Raw genomic sequence first — 9,764 nt, 5'->3', positions numbered from 1 at the left:
GATCCTGACTAGTCTCCCAGTCCCTGCCGCTGAAAAACATCTCCACAGCATGATGCTGCCACCACCATGCTTCACCGTAGGGATTGTGGCAGGTTTCCTCCAGACTTGACACTTGGCATTCAGATTATTTTGGTCTTTCCCAGATCTGTGCCTCGACACAATACTTACAATCCTGTCTCGGAGTGCTACGAAAAATTCCTTAGACCTTATGGCTTGGTTTTTGCTCTGACATGCACTGTCAACTGTGGAACCTTATATTGACAGGTGTGTGCATTACGAAATCATGTCCAATCAATTTAATTTACCGCAGGTGGACTCCAATCAAGTTGTGGAAACATCTCAAGAATGATCAATGGTAACATGATGCACCTGAGCTCAATTTAGAGACTCACAGGGTCTGAATACTGATGTAAAGAAGGTGTTTCTGTGTTTTTATTTTTAATACATTTTGTAAAAAAATATATAAAAACCTGTTTTCACATTGTCATTATGAGGTATTGTGTGTAGATTGATGAGGGGCAAAAAATATTTAATCCATTTTAGTACAAGGCTGTAACGTAACAAAATGTGGAAAAAGTTAAGGGGTCTGAATACTTTCCAAATGCACTGTATATTATTTTTAATGGTTTGCATAAACAGTATGGACAGAAAAATAATAGAAAAAAGCATGTACAGCAGTAGTTATAATGGATGACCACCAGCTTTTCACGGGTAATCAGACACCTGGATCTGTCTGGTTTATGAGTTTAGGCTGTAAAATGACAATGCTGTAATGACAGTGCTTACCATTAAGATTTACCGCCGTGCCTGTGACTTGTCAAAAGTAGAATTCAAACAATGTCGCCCAGAGGTGCTCAACTATAGAGCACAGCTGTATGTTTGTGGTTCCCTAATCATATTTCTGATGGACTAAGGCATCAGAGGGCAGTTAGGGGACTGTGAAACTGACACGAAACACTGTATGCGTGTGGTCGGGACTCTAAGCCAACGTTTTGACAAAAGAGTGAGAGACAGAGTGTGGTTCACCCGCCTAATATTCAGATTCTATTGTTCACTTTTCTGTGTGTGTGTGTTCTCTATGTGTGTGTGTGTGTGTGACAGACATTTGATCCCTCTATAGTTTTGCAAACATAATCCCAGCAGCGAGGCACAGAGGCAGTTTTACAAGGTCGTCAAGGTCATGTTTCTGACCATAACAAAATGTTGTTCAACTTTGGCCCTAATATCCTCAATGAGACATGTATTCAACTCAGGCCTTTATTTACCCACCTGAACGTTAACAGTCCCTTGACTTACTGCACGTCCTGTGTGTGTGGCAATGTTATAACCTCCATGTATTAGATTTAGAGCAGGCTCCAACACTGTCTTGATCCTAGATTCAACACAGGTTCAGTTTCAATGCTTTGTAAGCTTCTAGACGATATTATCTTGTACTCTCAGAAGCACATAACCCTTATTTGACTTCTGATATGTCATCTACTGTATCTACAAGTGCAGAAACGTTACACCACATGGTCTAATGTACCCCTGCCCGACTAGACAGTGTACAGTGGTGAAGACAAAAGGAGTGAGTGAGTAAGTAGGCTACAAATGAGAGGAAAGCCTAATGGATCTCACTGACTCGCTACTCTCGGCCTGTGTGCGTGTGTGCACGTGGGCGCGTGTATGCACCTGTGTACATGCATGTCTTATTCACATCTGTGTGTGTGATGGATAACCCAGCCTCTCGTTTGTAGCCGGCGCCAGGAAAGGACAGACGGCGATGACAAAGCAGTGCATTCCCCTGTCCTCCTTGAAGCCCACAGTCTGAGAATGACATCACCGTCCTCACTAGCCGTGGGCTGAATTCTAAATCATCATCCCTATTCAACAATGCCAACAGTTTCCACCCAGACTAAACAGGATAATGGATGCCTTATTTTGTCTGGCAGAACTCTACTCTGACCCCGTTAATGGGGGTAGGCTATACAGTATGTGATTCCCTTAGTCTCAGCTTCAGACTTTGTTGAATACGTAGGCATGGAACTCCCCAATCAGTCATTTGAAGGTGATTAATGCAAGGCCATTTTCAATGGGGGTCGTCACGGCAGACCAGTTACTGTAGTGACTGATAAGGTCGACATTCGTCTGCACTCCAGTTTTAAGAACACTTGATACCCAACAAACCAATGAAATTGCCTTCAGGAAGTTGGGAGGCACTTGGATATAGGCCACATGTACTATATCTCACATTCATCTTTGGAACGTGGTTGTTAAAGTTGTAAAATGTTGTGTTAAACATACAGTATATCATGGGACTTTCAAAAATGTTCTAGCTAAGGTTCGTTCAAGGTTACAGCGATGATACCTCTTCTTAACTTATGGCGTACAACATATAGCATTTTCTATGAGATTCATTTTAATTTACATCTAATGTGGACAGCATCTATTTACCACAACAGTGAAGCTATAGCCTCAGATAATACCTCTAAATGCTCTCGTTTAGAAGGAGCAGCTTTGTGGTTAAATGCCGCATGCCCATATGGTAAATATCAGAGGCGGACATTCAAAACCTCTGTATGCCTTTGAACCCTTGATTGCTCCCACCAGCGTCTTGGACTATTTAATTGCAAGCCACAATGTTAGACATTCATCATGCCCATGGCCAATGCTCTAGCAGTTCCGAAAAACTCTTTACATTATGTGTTGGGTTGCGACCCACCCGTCATGCACACAGTAGCAGCAGTAGGTGGTCTACTGTAGGCTACATGTGTCTTTACTGCTTCCCTAACAAGAGACTTGTCAACCTGTTAGTGGTCTCAGCGCTTGTTTTGGCAGTTAGGGCTACATGCTAATGCTGATGTCATGTTTTTCCCAGGATTCCGGAGCTTTGGACTTACTTTGACCAGGCAGGAGGTTGTTTCGGCTCTCTTCCCAGACATTTCCTGGGTGTTTGGTAGATTGTGACTGGTGAGGGCTTGTAGCAATTGTTTGCGAAGAGCATTTAATGAAAATAAAATGTGATTTGTCAAAGTGACACACAGCCTGTCTAGGTTACAAGGAATGTTGGTGAGCAAAACCTTTCAGTTAAATAGGTTAAAGGTGATGCAGCTGTTCAATCAAAACCCTCCACGTCAAGGTCTTACGCCACATCTTTGATGACTGCAGCTCATACGCACGTTTATTCTGAAAACTTTACGTTTTTATTTGTGAGGGGAGTCAAGAAGAGTAGGAGTTCTATTTTCCGTGTGTGTTACTACACGATGCCATGATGTGGGTGCTGCTAGTGGTACTAATAGAAGTAGGTTTTTACCGTGCCCAGATCCATTCTCTGAATTAACTTTTGACTTTTGAAAAATAACTACTGTGTAAATACTACAGGTTCAATTGAATTGAGCCCTATCATTATCTTTACCTAAGAAAAAGCACCAGAGGGAATTTTCCAACGAAACTCTGGTGTAGACAGGAAAAGCCACGCGAACGTTTAACCATTTATTAGAAAAGATTACAATACATACAATATGTTAGATGTTAGTCTTGACATTAGACTCTGCTCCTTCAGGGTAGCAAACTGCCAGAGCATGCATAAATTTAAGATAATATTAATAATTTGCTAGGGGAGAGTGGGATAAGTTGAGCTATTTTTTTTTAAACATTCAGACATTCCCTCTGTCAAGGGACATATAATATTATTTCTAACTAATGTTTTGTATCTCTGGAAATAATCAGAATTCATGTAAACATTACAGTTTTGAATACAAAGCTTGTCCCCCCAAAAAGTGATCTCTAGGCACAGCTTAACCTGAGTATGGGGTAAATTGAGCCGCGATACAGCGTAAGTTAAGCCGTCTACAAATGTCTTTACTGAGTGAAATATTACCACTACCTTTTCAAAACCATGCCTATATTGTCACGCCCTGGTCTTAGTATTTTGTGTTTTCTTTATTTATTTTGGTCAGGCCAGGGTGTGACATGGGTTTATTATGTGGTGTGTTTTGTCTTGTTTTTTTGTTGTAGGTATTGGGATTGTGGTATAGTGGGGTTGTCTAGAAAAGTCTATGGTTGCCTAGAGTGGTTCTCAATCAGAGGCAGGTGTTTATCGTTGTCTCTGATTGGGAACCATATTTAGGCAGCCATATTCTTTGAGTGTTTCGTGGGTGATTATTCCGGTCTCTGTGTTAGTGTGCACCAGAATAGGCTGGTTAGGTTTTCACGGTTAGTATTGTTCGTGTTTATCTTTTATTAAAGATGAATTAAAATGACCACGCTGCATTTTGGTCCTCCTCTCCTTCGACAGAAGAAAGCCTTAACATATGTTTACTTCCCAAATATAATTCAACACTGTCACAATCGCTTTTTTGATATTTTAACAATTTTAAGCATCTTTTAACCTTTTACTGTAGTGGGCTAAATCAGGGTAACAGAGTGTTTGTTTATTGTCTTAAACAATTGTACTTTGAAACAAAGTATACACCTCACACACATGTCAGATACAGAGTTGAAATGTATTCACTCTGCTACCGCACGGCAAGCGGTACCGGAGCGCCAAGTCTAGGTCCAAGAGGCTCCTAAAATAGCCTCTACTACCCCTTTTGTTGTCACGTTCTGTCCTTAGTTCCTTTGTTTTGTCTTTTGTTTTAGTATGGTCAGGGCGTGAGTTGGGTGGGTTGTCTATGATTTTCTATTTCTGTGTTTGGCCTGGTATGGTTCTCAATCAGAGGCAGCTGTCAATCGTTGTCCCTGATTGAGAACCATATTTAGGTAGCCTGTTTTCCATTGTATTTTTGTGGATGGTTATTTTCTGTTTAGTGTTGTGTTGTACCTTACAGGACTGTTCGTTAGTGGTTTTACTTCCGGCGCCGACAGAGATGGCCGCCTCGCTTCGCGTTCCTAGGAAACTATGCAGTTTTTTGTTTTTTACATGTTATTTCTTACATTAGTACCCCAGGTCATCTTAGGTTTCATTACATACAGTCGAGAAGAACTACTGAATATAAGATCAGCGTCAACTCACCATCGGTACGACCAAGAAAATGTTTTTCGCGACGCGGATCCTGTGTTCTGCCTTTCAAACAGGACAATGGAATGGATCCCATGCAGCGACCCAAAAAAACGACTCCGAAAAAGAGGGAAATGAGGCGGTCTTCTGGTCAGACTCTGGAGACGGGCACATTGTGCACCACTCCCTAGCATTCTTCTCGCCAATGTCCAGTCTCTTGACAACAAGGTTGATGAAACCCCAGCAAGGGTAGCAATCCAGAGGGACATCAGAGACTAACGTTCTTTGCTTCACGGAAACATGGCTCACTGGAGAGACGCTATCCGAGGCGGTGCAGCCAGCGGGTTTCTCCACGCATCGCGCCGACAGAAACAAACATCTTTCTGGTAAGAAGAGGGGCGGGGGCGTATGCCTTATGGCTAACGAGACATGGTGTGATGAATGAAACATACAGGAACTCAAATCCTTCTGTTCACCTGATTTTAGAATTCCTCACAATCAAATGTAGACCGCATTATCTACCAAGAGAATTCTCTTCGATTATAATCACAGCTGTATATATCCCCCCCAAGCAGACACATCGATGGCTCTGAACGAACTTTATTTGACTCTTTGCAAACTGGAATCCATTTATCTGGAGGCTGCATTCATTGTAGCTGGGTATTTTAACAAGGCTAATCTGAAAACAAGACTCCCTAAATTTTATCAGCATATCGATTGCGCAACCAGGGGTGGAAAAACCTTGGATCATTGTTACTCTAACTTCCGCAACGCATATAAGGCCCTGCCCCGCCCCCCTTTCGTAAAAGCTGACCACGACTCCATTTTGTTGATCCCAGCCTACAGACAGAAACTAAAACAAGAGGCTCCCACGCTGAGGTCTGTCCAACACTGGTCCGACCAAGCTGACTCTACACTCAAAGACTGCTTCCATCACGTGGACTGGGATATGTTTCGTATTGCGTCAGATAACAATATTGACGAATACGCTGATTCGGTGTGTGTTACAGGAAGGCCATAAAGATTATCAAGGACATCAACCACCCGAGCCACTGCGTGTTCACCCCGCTATCATCCAGAAGGCGAGGTCAGTACAGGTGCATCAAAGCTGGGACCGAGAGACTGAAAATGCTGCAGTATGCCTATAGCATAATAGGCGTACGACTATGTGGTACAGCTATTTGTAGGCTATTGTAAATATAAATACACATGCAGTGCCATCGGGAAAGTATTCAGACTTTTTCCACATTTCGTTACCTTACAGCCTTATTCTAAAATGATTTTCCCCTCATCAATCTACACACAATACCCCATAATGACAGTTGTTTTTGCTAATATGATAAACTGAAATGTTAACATTTACATTTAAGTCATTTAGCAGACGCTCTTATCCAGAGCAACTTACAAATTGGTGCATTCACCTTATGACATCCAGTGGAACAGCCACTTTACAATAGTGCATCTAAATATTTTAAGGGGGGGGGGGGGGGGGGGGTTGAAGGATTACTTTATCCTATCCTAGGTAATCCTTAAAGAGGTGGGGTTTCAGGTGTTTCCGGAAGGTGGTGATTGCCTCCACTGTCCTGGCGTCGTGAGGGAGTTTGTTCCACCATTGGGGGGGCCAGAGCAGCGAACAGTTTTGACTGGGCTGAGCGGGAACTGTACTTCCTCAGTGGTAGGGAGGCGAGCAGGCCAGAGGTGGATGAACGCAGTGCCCTTGTTTGGGTGTAGGGCCTGATCAGAGCCTGGAGGTACTGAGGTGCCGTTCCCCTCACAGCTCCGTAGGCAAGCACCATGGTCTTGTAGCGGATGCGAGCTTCAACTGGAAGCCAGTGGAGAGAGCGACATAATAAATTGACATAATATTCAATACTTTGTTGAAGCACCTTTGGCAGCGATTACAGCATCAAGTCTTCTTGGGTATGACGCTACAAGCTCCCATTCTTCTCTGCAGATCCTCTCAAGCTCTGTCAGGTTGGATGGGGAGCGTTGCTGAACAGCTTTTTTTTTTTAGGTCTCTCCAGAGATGTTCGATTGGGTTCAAGTCCGGGCTCTGGCTGGGCCACTCAAGGACATTCAGAGACTTGTCCCGAAGTCACTCCTGCGTGTGCTCAGGATCGTTGTCCTGTTGGAAGGTGAACCTTTGCTCCAGTCTGAGGACCTGAGCACTCTGGAGCAGGTTTTCATCAAGGATCTCTCTGTACTTTGCTCTGTTCATCTTTGCCTCAGTTCCTACCGCTGAAAAACATCCCCACAGCATGGTGGTGCCACCACCATGCTTCACCGTAGGGATGGTGCCAGGTTTCCTCCAGACGTGACGCTTGGCATTCATGCCAAAGTGTTCAATCTTGGTTTCCTCAGATCTTTTCTCTCAAGATCTGAGAGTCTTTAGGTGCCTTTTGGCAAATTCCAAGCGGGCTGTCATGTACCTTTTACTGGCATCCGTCTGGCCACTCGACCATAAAGGTCTGATTGGTGGAGTCCTGCAGAGATGGTTGTCCTTCTGGAAGGTTCTCCCATCGCCACAGAGGAACTCTAGAGCTCAGTCAGAGTGACCATAGGGTTCTTGGTCACCTCTCTGCCCAAAGCCCTTCTCCCCAGATTGCTCAGTTTAGCCGGGTGGCCAGCTCTAGGGAGAGTCTTGGTGGTTCCAAACTTATTCCATTTAAGAATGATGAAGGCCACTGTGTTCTCGGGGATATTCAATGCTGCAGAAATATTTTGGTACCCTTCCCCAGATCTGTGCCTTGACACAATCCTGTCTCTGAGTTATATCAACAATTCCTTCAACCTCATGGCTTAGTTTGTGCTCTGACATGCTCTGTCAACTGTTGGACCTTATATCAACGGGTGTGTGCCTTTCCAAATCATGTCCAATTAATTGATTTACTACAGGTGGTCTCCAATCAAGTTGTAGAAACATCTCAAGGATGATCAATGGAAACAGGATGCACCTGAGCTCAAAATATTTTAAATTAATGTGCTTTGTCATTATAGGATATTTTGTGTAGATTGCTGAGGATGTTTTTTTTATTGAATACATTATAGAATAAGGCTGTTGTCACGCCCTGATCTTAGTTATCTTTGTTTTCTTTAGTATTTGGTTAGGTCAGGGTGTGACAAGGGTGGCTTGTGTAGTTTGCGTATTGTTTAGGATATTTTGTATGTTTATGGGTGTGGGTTGTTATTCTATGTTTAGTTTCCTGTTTGCACTAGTCGTATAGCTTCACGGTACATTTTGTTGTTTGTATAGTTTTGTTCAGTGTTCGATAAGCGTTATGTACTCTTATCACGCTGTGCCTTGATCTCCTCATTATGACGACTGTGACAGCTGTAACATGACAAAATGTTGAAAAAGTCAAAGGGGTCTGAATACTTTCCGAAGAAACTGTAGCTTAATATAATTGCACTGTTTGCGAGGAGAGCTTTATTGCACATAGATGTTTCATTGTATTATGTAGCTTATGTATCATAAATAACCAAGATAGTTGTTTGGGGCGTCAGGAAGCCTAGCCAGTGACCAAAAGGTTGCTAGATCAAATCCCCGAGCTGACAAGGTAAGAATCTGTCCTTCTGCCCCTGAACAAGGCAGTTAACCCACTGTTCCCTGGTAGGCTGTCATTGTAAATTAGAATTTGTATAAGGAAATTCCTTTTAAAATCAAGCTTTTCGTGTGCATCCTAATAAACTATAACCTAAATGCATTATTACCTCCAACTTGGCCCAATTCACATTTCCAATTGCCAACCCTGACATACCAAGCTAGAACGGGCCCTGCGTCCCAACCAATAGCCAATCTTGGCTAAATATCCCAAGCAGAGCTAGAGCAACCTCCAGAGAGTGTCAGGCTCCTTGGGCTTCGCAGTGACTTTATTTAAAAAATAAATCATTTCACCTTTATTTAACCAGGTAGGCAAGTTGAGAACAAGTTCTCATTTACAATTGCGACCTGGCCAAGATAAAGCAAAGCAGTTTGACAGATACAACGACACAGAGTTATACATGGAGTAAAACAAACATACAGTCAATAATACAGTATAAACAAGTCTATATACAATGTGAGCAAATGAGGTGAGAAGGGAGGTAAAGGCAAAAAAGGCCATGGTGGCAAAGTAAATACAATATAACAAGTAAAACACTGAAATGGTAGTTTTACAATAGAAGAATGTGCAAAGTGAAATAAAAATAATGGGGTGCAAAGGAGCAAAATAAATAAATAAATAAATTAAATACAGTTGGGAAAAAGGTAGTTGTTTGGGCTAAATTATAGGTGGGCTATGTACAGGTGCAGTAATATGTGAGCTGCTCTGACAGTTGGTGCTTAAAGCTAGTGAGGGAGATAAGTGTTTCCAGTTTCAGAGATTTTTGTAGTTCGTTCCAGTCATTGGCAGCAGAGAACTGGAAGGAGAGGCGGCCAAAGAAAGAATTGGTTTTGGGGGTGACTAGAGAGATATACCTGCTGTATCGTGTGCTACAGGTGGGAGATGCTGAGGTGACCAGCGAGCTGAGATAAGGGGGGACTTTACCTAGCAGGGTCTTGTAGATGACATGGAGCCAGTGGCTTTGGCGACGAGTATGAAGTGAGGGCCAGCCAACGAGAGCGTACAGTTCGCAATGGCGGGTAGTATATGGGGCTTTGGTGACAAAACGGATTGCACTGTGATAGACTGCATCCAATTTGTTGAGTAGGGTATTGGAGGCTATTTTGTAAATGACATCGCCAAAGTCTAGGATTGGTAGGATGGTCAGTTTTACAAGGGTATGTTTGGCAGCATGAGTGAAGGAT

Source organism: Oncorhynchus gorbuscha, linkage group LG20 (genome assembly GCF_021184085.1).
Source record: "Oncorhynchus gorbuscha isolate QuinsamMale2020 ecotype Even-year linkage group LG20, OgorEven_v1.0, whole genome shotgun sequence".
In the NCBI taxonomy this organism is placed as follows: domain Eukaryota; kingdom Metazoa; phylum Chordata; class Actinopteri; order Salmoniformes; family Salmonidae; genus Oncorhynchus; species Oncorhynchus gorbuscha.
This window is presented reverse-complemented; position numbering follows the sequence as displayed.